Source organism: Tenrec ecaudatus, chromosome 1 (assembly GCF_050624435.1).
Source record: "Tenrec ecaudatus isolate mTenEca1 chromosome 1, mTenEca1.hap1, whole genome shotgun sequence".
Taxonomy (NCBI): Eukaryota; Metazoa; Chordata; class Mammalia; order Afrosoricida; family Tenrecidae; genus Tenrec; species Tenrec ecaudatus.
The window spans coordinates 48,296,468-48,313,101 of record NC_134530.1 but is presented as its reverse complement, the minus strand read 5'-3'; positions in this window follow the sequence as shown (position 1 = coordinate 48,313,101).

The following is a 16,634-nucleotide window of genomic DNA, read 5'->3' as shown; positions in this document are numbered from 1 at the left end:
CAGGGATCTACATGTGACCTCCTCCCTGGGGGACAGACAACAGGAAAGGGGATGAAGGGAGACGCCGGATAGGGCAAGATATGACAAAATAATAATTTATAAGTTATCAAGGGCTCATGAGGGAGGGGGGAGCGTGGAAGGAGGGGAATAAAGAGGACCTGATGCAAAGGGCTTAAGTGGAGAGCAAACGCTTTGAGAGTGATTAGGGCAAAGAATGTACGGATGTGCTTTATACAATTGATGTATGTATATGTGTGGATTGTGAGAAGAGTTGTATGAGCCCCTAATAAAATGTTAAAAAAAAAAAAAGGACTGTAATAAAAGCCTTCAATGGGGTCCTCAGGGCCTTGTCCCAGTTCAGGCCCTCCATTCCACTAGGGGGTGTAGACTCTCAGTCCCCAACCCGTTGCTGTCTGCCTGATCTTAACTCCCGCTGCCCCAGAGGACAGAGCAGAGCTGCCCTCACGTCCCCAGGACTGTATGGAAGCAGACTTTCTCACAGAGCAGCTAGCCGGTGTCTAACCACCAGGCCACCAGGGCTCAGTACCTGGTTGATCACTGTGAGGCGGAAGGTGCCGGGCTTGGGGGGCGCTCAGTGAGGGCTGAGGGGCTACAGGTTGTGGGGAGGGTACAAGCCCAAGAGCAGGGCAGACACTGGGAAGCCAAGCCTGCCTTCCGCCTGAATGTCGAGAGGGGAACGGGGGTGGGGGGTGGGGGGTGGAGGGCGAGGTTGGGCGTGCGGAGTGTGGCCATGGTGGTGAGTCCCACAGCCCGAGCTGGGCGCTGTCCCCCACCACACACCGGCCAGCCGTCAGGGAAAGGAGAAGTAGGAGACATCTCCTGGGAGGGCCAGACAGGCCTGCTCGGGTGGAAAAAACCCCTGGTCAGGGGGTCCCAGGGATGGGTGGGGCTGGTCCAGCCCCCAGCCTCATCCTCTGTGTCCCACCCCAACCTCTTCCCTTTCAGATCCACCTGGTCAATGGAGGCCATGGAGAACCAGCCTGGACCTGCTGCCTCCTCAGTGGCTCCCAGCACCCACAGGACAAAGCCCCAACTCCCTACCCCAACCATCCAGGCCTGCTTGCGTCCAGCCTCCGCTTCCATCTTGCCTAGAGGGACAACGTGACACCGGCCAATCTGGCCCTGGATGGAGCTCATGCAGGCTGACAGTTGACCTTCCTCTCATCTCCGAGCTTTGCTCAATGTCCTCGCCATGGGTCCCGGGCCCGGATGTACACATGGCCTCGTGGGGACAGCATTCCCCAGTCATCCACTGTCCCACCACAAGCCAAGGGGGGTCCTTTGTTGCCATGGGGGCACCCCGTTCAGCTCACAGGCAGGAGCCCCTGCTTTACGGAGCACTGTGGACTCCAGCCGTGCACCTGGGGCCTTGCTCTCCACAGGAGAGCGTGCCTCCCCTGACTCCTTCCCAGTTCCCGAGCACTGCAGGCCCAGGGAAGGCTGGGCTGGAGCTTTCTCGGGAAGCCCTTCCTGCTGGCAGCGCCTTCTGCCACTGCCCGCCCCCACCCCATTCAGCGCTTACACGTCGAATCCCACCTTGTTGTTGCCTTATCAGAGGGCCCAAATAAACACACCGTTTTATAGATGGGGAAACTGAGGTCCAGAGAGGGATGACATTCACTCATGCAAAGTCACAGAGCCAATGACAGCCAAAACCAGGCCGAGAATGTAGATCTCTTCTGTCCATCATTTTCTCCTGCAGTGTCATTTGTAGTATGAGGTGGGGGGGGAAGCCCCCCACCGCTAGTCGTGGGTTCAGTAAGCACAAGTGTACGGTTGATATATATATATATATATATATATATATATATTATATTATATTAAAGTCATCGAGGGCATGAGATTGAAGAGGTATTGCAATAATGGGGTCAGACATTTCATGGTAGCATGCTCACCTTAGCCCCGCTAGATGGTCCATGTGGAGAGTGGGGGGAGAAGGAGGACAAGGGGAAAGGAACCGGGGAGAGGGAACTGAGGAGAGAGGAGCCTAGTGAGTGAGAGATCTCTACAGCAATGAGAGGGGGTGGTCTAGGGACATACACCCAATAGGAAGGGGAGGGATTGGGGGTATATACATGACAAGATGGGCGAATCCTAGATTTAGGATGGCAGCTTACTTTGACCTGTTCTCTGGATCTCCAAAGGAACCATTAGCAGTAGGGTGCAAACCCCACCCACTGGAACCAAGCTAATGGTTGCAAGCTTCAGGGAGAAATGGTCCATTGTCCCCAGCAGCAGGAAGCAGGCCCACCCTTGTGGTGAGGTGAGACAGCAGTCTGGCAGCGACTGCCTTCAGGGAGGATGTCTGTAAGCATCTGACCTCCCCCCACTGTCACTCCCTTTGCCTTCCTTCACAGGAACCTAGGCTGTTGGGTGGCATTTGGCTGGGAGATAAAGCATCACACATAACCCCCTACCCAATTTTAAGAAACTAAGGCTGCAGGCTGAGGTGGGCTGAGAGAACCCCATCCCTAGGGCTTCTCTTGACCAGCCCTCCCCAGTGGTCATGGCCCCCCCAGTGGGGGGCCTGCTGCTCATCAGGGGTCCTGATGGGCTCTAGGCAGGATCCTCTCTGGGGAGCCCCAAGGAGGGAGAGCCACTGGCTTTTAAAGTAACACAGCCTCATTAAATCCATGATGGAGCAGGAGGGGAGGGCTGGACGCTTGGGCAGGGACGCCAGGCCCTAATGGCTTGTCAACGACTCTCTGTCGCCATTCCCCACTCCTGGGGAGGTTGGGTCTGAGGCTGGGGGCTCCAGTGGGGGTGGGAGGTGGACAAGCTCTGGGAAGCCTGATCTTGGACTTAGCTAGGAGGCCCCTCGTGTGTGTTGGGGTGTGTGTGTTGGGACTGGGGGTTACATCTGACCAGCTCCGTGCTTCAGAACCAAGACTGGCGTTTCTGAATGCCATTGTTCCTCTCCTTTTACAGGGAGGGAAACTTAGGCTGAGAGAGGTGAAGACACTAGAATTTTCCTGAGACCTTTCAGCCCTTTGGGTGTTACCCACCCCTCTGCCCCTCCACCACCTACCCCCTACCCCTGCCACTGCACCACACCCAGCATCTGTATCAGGTCCTGCCTATTTCTCCCTCCCCCTGCCGTCCCCCGCCTCCAGGTCCCCGGCCCCCACCTAAAAGAGGCACGCACTTCTGCTGATTGTGAGTCCCTGTTTCAACAGGACTTCTGTCTGTCACAAACACCTTAACACTGAGGACATAATGGTATCACTTGGACCCCACTCCTTATTTCCATGAGGATGATGTCATTTTGACTCCTACTTTCTGGATAAATCCCAGCACACCCTCTATGCGCCTCTCCCCCTCCCCAGCCCCCCCTCTGTCAGCCTTTCCCACATTAGGACCTCCACTGTGCCTTTGTCTGTGAGCCCATGCTCCCCACCCCCTTGCCCTAGGTCTTCCATCCTCCTTAGACCTCAGCCCCGGGCTGTGCCCAGCGAAGTTTCCTCAGGCCCCCGACAAGCCGAGACTTCCCATGGCAGGGGCCGCTGCCACTGCCCCTCGGACGCCGTCTGAGTCTTTTTTCCTGTATGCTCTTGAGCAGATGCTGAGGGGCAGCCCCCAGCACGTGTAGCCCCTCTTCTACAGGAGGCTGCCATGGCTGAGCGACAGACACAAAGGAAGGAGGGGGGAAAGAGAAAGGCGGAAAGGAGGAGGGAAAGTATGAGAAGGGAGGACGGCTAGAGGAGGGAAGGACTTCTGGACATGGAGATCAGGAAGTAGAAATGGAGACATCAAAATGGACCATCAGGCGCAGAGAGGCTGAACACCACAAGCACAGACAGCTGGTGGAGCAGCCCAAGTCAAAAGGAAGCTCCGGTCAGTTCCCTCCCCTCGGGGTCAGAAGGAGGAAGCCCCTCAGTTCCTCTAGGGAAAGTCCAGTTTTTCGTTGGGGGGTAGGTGCTCTGTGATGGGGGGCTGTGTCCTCAGCACCCTTCCAGAGACACCCTGAAGGACTTGCCAAGGCAGCCACCAGCTGGGACTCCAGGCTGAGACGGGATGTGGACGGAGCCTCTCGGCAGGGCAGAGGACTCTGTGCTTGGGATCTGTGATTGTCCAGACGAGCCTGACCCTCAGACGCTTCTAGGGCAGGCCCTCATTGGAACTCTGGCCTGGGAAGGAGGTTGCCCAGGACTGGGGGGGTGGGGGGTCGGGGTGCAGTGTGGTGGTGGGAGGGTTACCTCACCTACATTTCCACCCCAGACCCAACAACCAAACTCACTGCCATCAAGTGGATCCGACTCACACACACCCTCTAGGGCAGGTGGAATGAAGGGCCCCGTAACTGTTGGCGGGGTCGGAGACCCCTGTCTTTCTCCCGTGCATTCCCACCCCAGCGATGCCATACCCCACCCGCGTGGCCCTGGCCAAGTGTCCCTGTGGAGCCACCTTCCTTCCCGCTCTGCCTCAGGAGCTGTCAAGGGCCGCCCCCTTCAGTGTCGCAGGACACGCGCAGGTCAGCGTTCAGTAAGTGCCAGCGAGGGTGACCAGCATCCTCGTTAGAGGGCCCAGAGCCAAAGCTGGGCCCGGGGCTGGTCAAGGGCCAACGTGTGCCTCTGCCCAGTGGGGCCAGGAAAGAACAGCCAGCAGTGCGTGTCTGTAAGATCAATAAACGACACGAAGCAAAGTCAAGACAGACCCGCTGCCAACTCAGAGCGATGGGGTCCCACAGAGCAGAAGGAGGTCCCCCCACCCCACTGGGTCCCCAGGCTGTAAATCTTTACAGCAGCACACAGACTTCTCTTTCGCCTGCAGAGGGGTTGGAGCCCAAACCGGGGGCTTTAACCACTGCGCCACCAGGGACCCTCCTCTAGCCCTCACTGTAGCTAGCCAAGCCTACTAGGCAAGGCCTGGGATCTTTTTCCAGCTGGATGGGCCCAGCCTGTCCCACCCTCCCCTACACACACACACATACCACACATACCACACGGACACACTCTCCCCTGGCAGGCTGGGGCTGTTCTTCTGTCTGCTCTGTCCAAGGGAAACTGAGTCCAGGCTCGGGGCTCGGAGGTGCTGGAGAGCAGCAATGCCCCCAGGTCTTTTTCTTGAACAAAGTAGAGCTGCTCCCCAAGATCACAGCCCAGGGAGCCCCATGGAGCAGGCCTCTGACACGGGGGCTGGGGGCGGGTGCCCCCGATTCAGAATGGACTAGAAACAAAGCCAGAGGCCCTCACCCAGGAGTGCCTTGGTGGGGAGAGTGTTGATGTGTGAAAATGAACACACAGCTGCCCTGGGCAAGGGCTAGAGGAGGTGTGGGGCCAGTGGACCGGAAGCTAGCAGGGGCCCGGGGGGGACATGCTGGGAAGCACTGAGAGGACCCTGGCTGGAGGAGAGGAAGGACCAGTGGGTTCCGTGCAGCTGATTGATCTCAGGGGCTCCCCACCCCACCGCACTGTCATATGTGCTGCAGCACCCCCCCCCCCCACGAGTCCTGCCTGCAGCTTTTGGAGGCAGGGGCCCCAGGCTCCTCTTCACACATGGGCAAGGAGGCACAGCATCACACGGTGAGTAAGAGGCATAGCTGAGGTTTGAACCCAGACCATCTGATGCCACAGCCCTGGCTCCAAAACACACATCAGGCGGGGGAGGAGGCTGTGGTTCTGGGGCTCAGAGCAGGCTGCAGCAGCCACAGAAGAGAAGAGGAGGAGGGAGCGGGTCCAGGAAGGTCAGGGGTCTTTGGAGCGAGCCTGGGAGGAGCTGGTCTGGGCAGGGCGGGGCCCTCATTAGCAGGAGGCCCAGCTGGCCGACTGCTCCAGACCGTGAACTTGGCAAAGGGCAGCCACCCAGGGGCAGAGGTGGCCTGTCCAGGCCAAAGGGGCTCCCAAGGGTGTCCTGGCCTGATCAATGAGGGCAGTCAGGTCGATAAGTACTCAGCAGGCCCTAGGGACAAGACCCTGCCCCTCCCCAACAGGGGGACAGTAACAGTGTGAACGCAGTGTCAGGCCATGTACTGAGCATGTCCCATGACGCCGAGACTGATGAGGAAGCAGCACACAGAGGGCTCCATCGCCACGGGCCCCCTCCACAGCGGCCTGCTAAGCTGGCCAAACCAGCCCCACTTTCCAGAGGAAGAGACTGAGGACCAAAGTCGGTGGAGGTGTTTGCCCAAACCCAGACTCTTGGCTGTATTTTCTGGGACCCTCTCGTTGGCCGGTCCTGGGTCCTGGGGGTGGGGAGCCATTCTGGCAGGTGATCGCCAACCTTCTGCCAACTGGCAACTTTCTGCCAACTGCCAACTGGTGGAACTGGAGCTGGGTGGGGTGGGGTGGGGATGAAGGCAAAGAACAGAGGTCAGACTGAGTTCTGCTGGGTCTAGAACTAGTGAGGAAGTCATCGCCAGCAGGTTGGACAGCTGCCCCAAATGCCTGCATGTTGGTTACTAGGTCCCATCCTAGTGACCACAACGGGGGGGGGGGGGGGAGACCAGCCCTGTCTGAAAAGGTCTTTCACCCAGGCTTCCCCTTAGGACGTCGCCCCCGTAAGGCACTGAAACCGGTCCCCCTATGTTGGTGGAGACGGGTTTCAAGCACAGCGCAGACCGTTGTACCTCCCGTGTGGCAGCGACCGTGCTCGGTGCAAAGGCTCCAGGAGGAAGCTGCATGCAGCAGTCTCTGCTCACACGAAGCCACACTCATTGCTCATTCGCACACCACAGATGAGCCTGCATCTGGGACCGGCTCCGTGAAGGTGCCAGGAGGCAGCAGAGGGGGGATGGGTAGTAGGTGGAAGGCCCGACCCAGCAAAGACAGAGAAGGCTTTCCCAGAGCACTGGCAACTGAGCAGTGATGTGAAGGGTAAAAGATAGGGAAGAGTGTTTCAGGTAGTGGGTACAGCCTGTGCACAGGCCCTGCGGTGAGAGGGAAGGCAGATGACAAGGCTGGGACACAAAGCAGGAGGGACCTGGGGAGGTGGCTGGAGACATGTGCAGAGGCCCAGGTGGAAAAGGTGTGAACCGTAGGATCCAGCAGTGCTCTTGAGTGGATTCTGGAATGCACACCTCACCTTTAATATGGCTGATACTGGGATGCGTCCTTTAGTGGATGGTTTGTCCTAGCTTGACCAGCAATATTTTTCTTTAAGATGTGCAGAGCCAAATGATGACAGCAACCTGTGGACAAGTGTGCTTGACACAATCGATGTCTGGATTGTTGTAAGAGCTGTGAGAGCCCCCAATAAAATGATTTATTAAAAAAAAGTGTGCAAAACTGCGGTGCATCTTCCAATCAAATGGAAGATGTCTTCAACTCAAAGTAATTGGTATGTAGACCTCATGAGAATCCCATCTGGGTGGGCTCCTTGGGCCCTCCTGCCACTCCCAAGATTCTGGAGAAGACGGTGAGGTTGGGATTGAGCGGTCTGGAGCGTGGAAGCTCTCTGACGGCACACACGCTCAGATGCCTCACGCACAAACCCCGCCAGCCTCTCTCTGGAGCCAGGAATCTGGATTCCTCCCAGGCCTTGGTAGTTCAGACCCAAAGTCTGGTGGGGGGTTGTCAGGCTTGAACAGCATCTGTGCTAGTTCCATAATCTGATGTCAATTTGGATTTGACAGGATTAAGAGTGAAGGAGGAGTCCAGTCTGTCAATCCAGAGATAGCCAATGAGACCTCTGTGTGGGCATGACCTTCTCCTGAGGATTCTGGGAACTCCTGTATTTCCTCCTTGGAGGCAGGACAGACTCTCTCTCTGCTCACTCCCTGGGAGACATTGCAGTTGACAAGACACATGGAACTGCACTAGTGCCCTGAGCTGGAGGAGCCACATGGACCCACCCTGATGCAACCAGACCTCTGAAGCCGGAGAAGCCACATAGAGACTCCCACCAGCGCTGGATGCTTACGCCACCACTGGATCCAAAGGCTTTCTACACACTGCGATTGTCCTGCACTTGGTATCATTGAAAGTGTTTTGTGAGTCTGAAGAGGACTTTCTATATTGGTATAAATATGGACTAATATTGGACTTATGGGCTTGATCTGGACTGGATTGGGATGTTTTCTCAATATCCAACTGTTCTTGTATATAAACCTCTTTATTATACACATATGTGTCTCTATGAATTTGTTTCTCTAGTCTACCCAGACTGATACAGCATCTGCCATATATACTCAAGTATAACTCGAGTGTTTCAGCACACTTTTAATGCCGTTTTTGTGGTAAAATTAGGTGCCTCGGCTGATATTCAGGTCAGCTTATACTCGAGTATATATAGTAATAATTTATTTTTATTGTTGAGAATATACACTGCAGAGCATATGTCAATCTCACAGTTCCTGTGGGTACGATTCAGCGACATTGATGACGTTCTTCAGTGGTGCAAACACCCTCATCCTCCTCCTCAGGGTTGCCCCTCACTCCTTAAGAGTCCGTGCTCCCGACATTCTCAGCTGATCCCGAGCGGCTTGTCCATGGAGCTGGCGCAACTAGCTCTGAAAAGAGCATGATGCTCAAGGCAGAGCTGCCTTACTCATTCAGCCAAACGACTGGTGATTTTAAGGAAACCCAAGGGAGTATTTTTGGTTGTTAATATCTAAGGGTTATCTCACGGCCATTCCAATGGTGGTAGGATGCTGTCCAGCGTTAGTGTCTCCAGAATCTGGATTCTATGAGAATTTGACATTCTGTTTTGCATTTACACCCTTTTGCTTAGGATTCGTCTATGGAAACTTTGATCAAAATGTCTACTAATGGGGACTAACTCTCTAAGGTCCCCACTGGCCTGGCCTTGTAGGATCCTGTTTCTGAAGCGTGATCTGCCCACACTCAGTGGGTGGCTTGCTGGGCCGCAGAGAGGGCACAAGGCTGATCTGACACTATTCCCCAGACCTGTGCAAAAGCCAACTCACTGCCATCTAGCTGATTCCAACTCAGTGGGCCTACAGAACAGGATAGGACCGCCCCACCCTGGGGTTCCAAGACAGTAACTCATCACGGGAGTAGAAAACTGTCTTTCTCCCATGCCGAGGCCGGTGGTTTTGAACTGCTGACCTTTCGGTTACTAGCCGGACACATAGCCACTACACCACCAGTGTTTAAACAGGATGAGGCTCCACCACAATACACTGAGGTGGTGAACTGGCCAAGACACGCTGCTAACTGAAGTAAAGGAAAGCAAGCTTGTTGCAGATCAATGCGAGTAGGGTGATTCCCCGGATGGAGAACCGTGAGCGAGGGTGTGTCCTCCACCCTATGAGTCTCCACCGTCTTAGGAAAGGACGCTCGGGCTCGGGGCTTTGCTTCTTGATTCAGATCATGGGCGTGTGTCTGAGTGAGTGCCCTCGGGGGCGGATGCAAAGGACACTCAAGTGCTCCTGGGGTTTTCATTCACTTCTTCATTTTCAAAAAGGTAACGGGGAGGGATATTCTATTGTGCTTTGTTTCAGTATAAAATCTGCAACAGCTAATGATTATAGGGAGATAGAACATTGTATACACACGAGTGAGGAAAGCTATCCGTACTACGGAGAAAAGGCAAGCGAGAGGAAAACGTGCCCAGTGTGGTTCCGTTTATGTAGTATCGGACGCCTGCGGGTCTTCGTCATGATGCACTCGGGCGCTGGCGAAGACTACTGAAAGTAGCCTGGACGGCCAGCAGAACAACCAAGTGTGTCTTGGAAGATGCACAGCCAGAATGTTCCGTGGAAGGAAGCAAGGATGGCGAGACACTGTCCCAAGTGCTTTGGACGTGTCGTCAGGAGAGGCCAGTCCCTGGAGAAGGACATCGTGCTTGGTGAAGCCGATGGCAGCGACAGAGAGGAGGAGCCTCAACAAGATGGACTGGCACGGTGGCTGCAACTATGGGCTCAGACAGAGGACGATTGTGAGGCTGGCTCAGGACAGGGCCGTGTTTCGTCCTCCTGTCCCTGTGAGTCAGAGTGGACTCAGCAGCACCCAACAACAGATCTACATTGTACACACACACACACACACACACACACGCATGTGTTTATATATGTGTATGCGTATATATATATCCAGTAATTGCCCTTGAGTTGCTTCTGACTCGTGGGAGGCCCGTGTGTCAGCCTCCCACTGTACCTGTAACTATTTCAATAGTAGATTATTTGGAAGCAGATCACCTGGTCTTGCTTCTGAAAGGCCTCTGGGAGGCCTTGAACTGCCAACCTTTTGGTAAGCCACTGAACACACTGGCCGTGCGATCTCCCTAATGGAAGGAGAGGATCTGTCTGGGAGACTCCTCGCTTGTGCAGGGTGCTCACCTCCTTGGAGAAGCACAGTTGCTGAGATGGGGGAGGGGAGAACGGGGCTGCTGCTAACTCCCCAGGCTTGGGGTGTCTTCAGGATGCAGAGACCCCAGACGGGGGCAGGAAGTGGCAACCAGAGGCAAGCAGGCAGGGAGGAGGGTGTGGGTGCCCCCCACCCACTTTGGGTGTGGAGAGGAGAGCGGTGTGTGGGTGTTTAGGGCTGATTGCTCCTGTGTGAACTTCAGGTCTTGGGCTCTTCTGCTGCCCCTCCTGCTGCCTCCTAACACTGATTAAGGGCTGAATGAAAACATCTTACCTGTAGGCTACAGAGCCCTTGGTTGTGCTGTGGGTTAAGCGTTGGGTTGCTAAGTGCGAGGTTAGAAGTGCGAACCCGCCAGGGAGTCCTTGGCAGAAGGGCGAGGCTGTCTGTCCCCAGCACGAGGGCGCAGTCTGGACATGCTATGCAGCCGGCAGGAGCTGGCAGAGACACGGCTTCAGTGTGTCCTCACGGGTGAAGGAGTCTTAGTGGTGCACTGGTTAAGCTCTTCGCTGCTAACCAAGAGGTCGGCAGTTTGAACCCAGGGTGATAACGGTGCTGTAGTTTGCGTTGGTGAAGATTTCTAGCCTTAGAATCCACCCCACCCCCATCCCCAGGCCATTCTACTCAGTCCCACAGGGCCTCTAAAAGTTGGAATCCATTACTACAAAGAGGAGCGTGCATGGTGGGTATACAGCTCCCTGGCCCCATGGGGAAACTGAGGTGGCAAAGAGAGGGAAGTACTTGCTGAGGAGATAGGACTGGTAAGATTCTGGTGATGTTGCTGGCCCAGAACATGGGAGTGGGAGGCGCCTTTCTCAGCAATCGAGGGGCAAAGCTGCAGTGGGCCTGTTGAGGAGGGAGGGGTCAGCAGCTGGAGGCCCTACTGGACAAGGGGCACCACTTCACCCACCCCCAGGCCTGTTAGATCTGACTTTTCCCTACCCTGCACTCATCCGCCCACCTCCAGCTTCTGCTGGGTTTCCCTGGTGAGTGCCCATGAGTATGGAGTCCCCCGCCCCCATACCCAGCCTAGAGGAGGGGTAAGTCAGGATCAAGCTTTGTGTGAGCGGTGGATCCCTGTCCTCTGTCCTCTCTCCCTCCCTTCTTCAGACGCTCATTGGCTGCCTGCTCTGAGGTAGGCTGAGGGGACGGTGTGAACAAGACACCCCCTGAGCTCACATTCTGCAGGGAGGCACAGACAAAATGCAGGCAGCCCGCACAAGATCACGGAGATAACTTGAATTAGTTAAAAGTTTATTGTGCCAACATGGCTCATAAACGCATGTGGGGTTAACTGAAGGGTGGAGAGATAAATGGCTCGGTGAGCCTCGCTTTTCCAGTTCTCGGGTCTCTTGCTTTGTAATGGTCGGACCAGGGTGCAACTGCCTTAGCCAGTTCCCTGCTTCAGCTGGCAAGGCTCATTTCTTGCAAGACATCCCCAAGGAGAAGCCTCATGGACCTACCCTGATGCAGCCCTGGGTGCTGGAGCAGCCGTGTGGAGACCCCTGCCAGCGCTGAGATGCTTACACATTCACTAATATGGTTTTCCTCCTGCAGTCGGCGTCATAGTGTGTGTTTTGTGAGATGGAGGAGGACTTTGTGGATTGGTGTTGGACATATGGGCTAATGTTGGACTTGTGGGCTTGGGCAGCACTGGGTTGGGATGTTTTCTTGATGTACGCTTAACTCATATGTAAAACTCTCTCTTGTACATGAGTTTCTATGGATTCGTTTCTCTAAAGTACCCAGACTAAGACATGACTCCTTACGATAAACACTAGGAGAGACGTGGACTCATCTCTCAGGAATCAAAAGTAGTGACTTGAACGTCGACCTGACTCTTTCATTGCAGACCGGGCTTGGCGTGGGGAGTGACACGTTAAGGGAGTGCACGTGGTGCGTGTCTCTGGGGAAGAGAGAGCACTGGACTGGGAGTCCGAGCAGAAAGCTAGTGTGGCCCCGATGCTCACTTGCTGCATGGCGCAGGCCTCACTTTCCCCATCTGGACAAGAGGTAGCACTGCTGCTGCTCCCATCAGCAGTGATGAAGATGAACCGAGAAAGGGGTGCATCCTGGGTGTGTGACCTGGCGGACACACACCTGGGGAAGCAGGTGCCAAGCACGGGCACTTGGAACTGACCCCGCAAGGCTGGCCCTCAGGAGCCACCAGCTTTCCGAGGTACTTTCTTATACATGAATTTCTGCGGATTTGTTTCTCTAAAGTATCCAGACTAACACATATAGAGTCTGGGGTCCTATAGGCTTGAAGATAAATAAGTGGCCATCTAACTGAGAAACAACAAAGCCCACATGGAAGAAGCACACCAACCTGTGAGATCACGAGGCGTCGAAGGGATAAGGTATCAGGCATCAAGGACCAAAAAAAAAAAAATCATAGCATTGTGAATGAGGGGGAGTGTAGGGTGGGGACCCAGGGCCCATCTGTGGGCAATTGGACATCCCCTTATAGAAGGGTCTTGGGGAGAAGATGAGCCAGTCAGGGTGCAATGTAGCAATACAATTTTCCTCTAGTTCTTGACTGCTTCTTGCCCCACCCCCACTAGCATGATCCCAATTCTACCTTAAAATACAGCTGGACTAGAGGATGTACACTGGTACAGATAGGAACTGGAAACACAGGGAATCCAGGACAGATGAAACCTTCAGGACCAGTGGTGAGAGTGGAGATATGGGGAGGGTGGAGGGAAGGTGAGGGAGAAAGGGGGAACAGATTACAAGGATCTACATATAACCTCCTCCCTGGGGGATGGACAACAGAGAAATGGGTGAACAGAGATGTTGGACGGTATAAGATATGACAAAATAATAATAATTTATAAATTATCAAGGGTTTATAGGGGAGGAGGGGAGAGAGGAGAGAGGGGAAAAATGAGGAGCTGATACCAAGGGCTCAAGTAGAAAGCAAATGTTTTGAGAATGATGAGGGCAACAAATGTACAAAAGTGCTTGACACAATGGATGGATGGATGGATTGTGATAAGAGTTGTACGAGGCCCCAATAAAATGATTTAATTACTAAAAAATCTTTGTCATTAAAGTGATCTTTTGTATAACATTTGCTTGATGCACCATGTCCTTTGATTTGTTCACTGCTGTTTCCATGAGCACTGACTGTGGATTTAAATGAGATGGAATCCTTGATAACTTCCATATTTTCCCTATTTGTCATGATATTGTCTATTGGTCTAGAGGAGGTTTTTGGGGGGTTGTTAATCCCACCTTCATCCTGTCCATTAGCATAGCACAGAACTCCCTCTGAAGTGGCACAATAGCCACAGACATAGGACCCACAACTAAAGGCATCATTTAAGGAATTATGCCTGGCTGCATAGTGGTTACGTGTTGGGCTGTGATCTGCAGGGTCAGCAGTTCAAAACCACCAGCCGCTCCAAGGGAGAACGACAGGGCTTTCTACTCCTGTCAAGAGTTGCAGTCTCAGAAACTCCTAAGGGCAGTTCTACCCTGTCCTACAGGGTTGCCACGAGTTGGCAGTGACTTGATGGCAGTGTTTCTTGGTTAGTTTGTGGCTCAGTGGTGAAGCACCAGGCTGCTTAACAGACAGGTCGGTGGTTCAGACACACGAGCCTCTGCTGAAGGGAGAAAGATAGGGGAGTCTGCTTCCTCACAGATGTGCAGCCTCCTGGATTTCAGCGCTGGGGAGCAGTTCTCTGTTGGAGTTGACTCAACGCGGTGTTTTTTTGGCCTAACCCCTAGTTTCCTCATACGTAGGAGGTAATCCGAGCCCGATAGGATGGGGTTGGTGTAGGAGGGAATGTGAAAATGGGGTTAACCCAGTCGCTCCATGGGAGAAAGATGGAGCTTTCTACTCTTACAGAGAGTTAGTCTCGGAAACTGACAGGGGCAATTCGACCCTGTCCCACGGGGTCACTCTGTGTCGGCATGAACTCACGGCAGTGAGAATAAAGAATTAAAGCTGGCAGGGCCATATTAATTGACCACATCTCACATCTTGATTGTATGTTTGATCAATTTCAGGCTGAAGAAGTCGGTAGAGTTCTTCAACGTCTTCATCACTGGCTTTAGTATTTGTTGAGTAAGTGTTAATAGTAATTGTATTAACTGAACTGACTTACAGGCATATCGATATTACCCTATCATAGACACCAGTGTACTTCAAAATAGGTGTTGAAATCTCTTCTTGGCAATGAACGCGATCTCATTCCTCGTGAACTGGCTGCTCCCAGCACAATTCGCCATTGCCTTGTTTGACTCCCAACGGCCAATCCCAGACCATTTCGGAGCACGAATGCCTAGGATATCATATCGATCTTCATGCATTCCGGTTCATTTCTAATGACTGGCCAAGAGTCATACTTCGCACATTCCATGCTCGGCTTATCAATGGGTAGTATGAGCTGTTTGTTCTCGATTTGATTCCTGTCCCGTCAGCAAATGGAAGTCCCCGAAGCGTGGTTTCACGCATGACGCCGACGTCAGACTGACTCCGTTTGAGGAGGCAGCTCTTTCCTGTGTTGTTTGCATCCTTCCAACCGGAGGGGCTGATCTTCCGCACTCAGCGGCCGGGCCGATCCCTTCGGAAGGGAACGGCCAGTTCCTCTCCCTAGTCTGTCGTCCTGTGGAAGCGCTGCTGGGACGTGTTCGTTGTGGGCGACACCCCCCCCCCCCCCCCGCGGGAGAAGCACCAGTGGCACAGCGTCCAGCATCACAGCCACACGCAAGCCACCGCAGTCCTACGAAGCGACAGGAGAGAGGTCCAAGGGGAGCCACCGTGTTTTATTACGAAGGGTGGATGGAGACTGCGCTTCAGGGCTTCGGAGCTCTCTGCTCCCTACGCCTGTAACTCCCCCTAGGCACCCACGTGGCTCACTGGCTTCCCTCCTGCACCTCTGTGCTGGTGATGAGGCTTACAATTCCACTGCCTTCTACCCGCTTTCGACTTTCTCTGCGATTTGATTTGGCTTTTCCCCCGAAATTCTTACTTTCTGTTATAGAGCACAGGTGTGTTCACGAAGCACGCTGAAAGCATTGGCTGTACAGCTTCAGCCCCAGACCTAGAGCAGCAAACCCGTCTGGGGACAGGGGCTTCTTGGTGATGTTCTTAGGACATGGCGGTACAGGATATGTCTGAGCCGTCAAGAGAGAGCAGCGTCGGCACAGAGCAGGAAGCACAGATGGAGGAGACCCCTGCTTCATGAAGGCCACCAAGGCGCGGAGGAGCAGGAGCTGAGAAGGGCAAGGCTATGTGAGAACAGGCGCGCTGAATTTGGATGGCTAGCCTCCTACACGGTGAGAAAATAGATGTCTGTTCATTGCAGCCACCCTCTCGTGGTATTCCTGTGGTGGAAACTAAGACTGTCGTCTGATGCATTTCAAAAGATCTGTGGGAAAATGGAATGAAAAGAAAATGGACTTTTCCCATGGAGTTTTGATGATTTCTTTTTCTCCATTGTCTGTTTCCCTGGCCCAGAATTGAGCTTCATGAGGGCAGGGATTTCGGTCTTTCCCCACCTCACAGTCTTGACCCCTGCACCTAGGACATCAGGACATCAGAAAGTTCGTTCAATCCATAAATATTTGTTATGTGGATGATGGATTAAATCCACGTGAAACCTTTAAACCACACTGCTCAGCTCTAAGGAAGACCGAAGACGAATCGACGCGTTTGAATTGTGGAGCTGGAGAAGAATGTCAATAGTACCGCGGCATCGCTCCAAGGACAGGCTGATCTGTGTTGGAAGGAGTACGGCCAGAGGGCTCCTTCGAGGCCAAGATGGCAAGGCTTCTTCTTACGTACTTTGAACGGATATGGTCAGGAGAGACCAGTCCCTGGAGAAGGGCATCGTGCTTGATAAAGCAGAGGGGCAGGGAAAGAGGAAGGCCCTTGACAGGCTGGATTGGCACCATGACAGCACCAATGGGGTCAGGCACAGGAAGAATTGGGGGGTGGGGCACAGTGTTCGTTTCTGTGGTGCGCGGGATGGCCGGGGTTGGAGCAGACTCCGTGGCGCCGAACAACAGCTTGAAGGCCTTTGTGGTTCTGGTGGCTGTCACCGTCATCACAGGGTGATTGACCTGTGAAGAGTGGAGTGTTGTCTTTGGGACGATGGAGCCCCATGCCCACCCACGGAACCTTCCAAGACCGTTCCTCTCCCATCGGACCATCGTCACCTCCAAGCTGCAGAAATCATTGCACGCAGCAGTTGAACAAACCCCGGGCTTGGAGCCAGCCCGTGTGGGATTCGATTCGCCGCTCCTCTACTTTTTGTGAGACTGTGAGCAAAGCTAAGGGCCCTCACTGAGCCTGCGTTTCCTCCACTGCCATGGGGTGGGACGGGGGTGGTGGTGGCG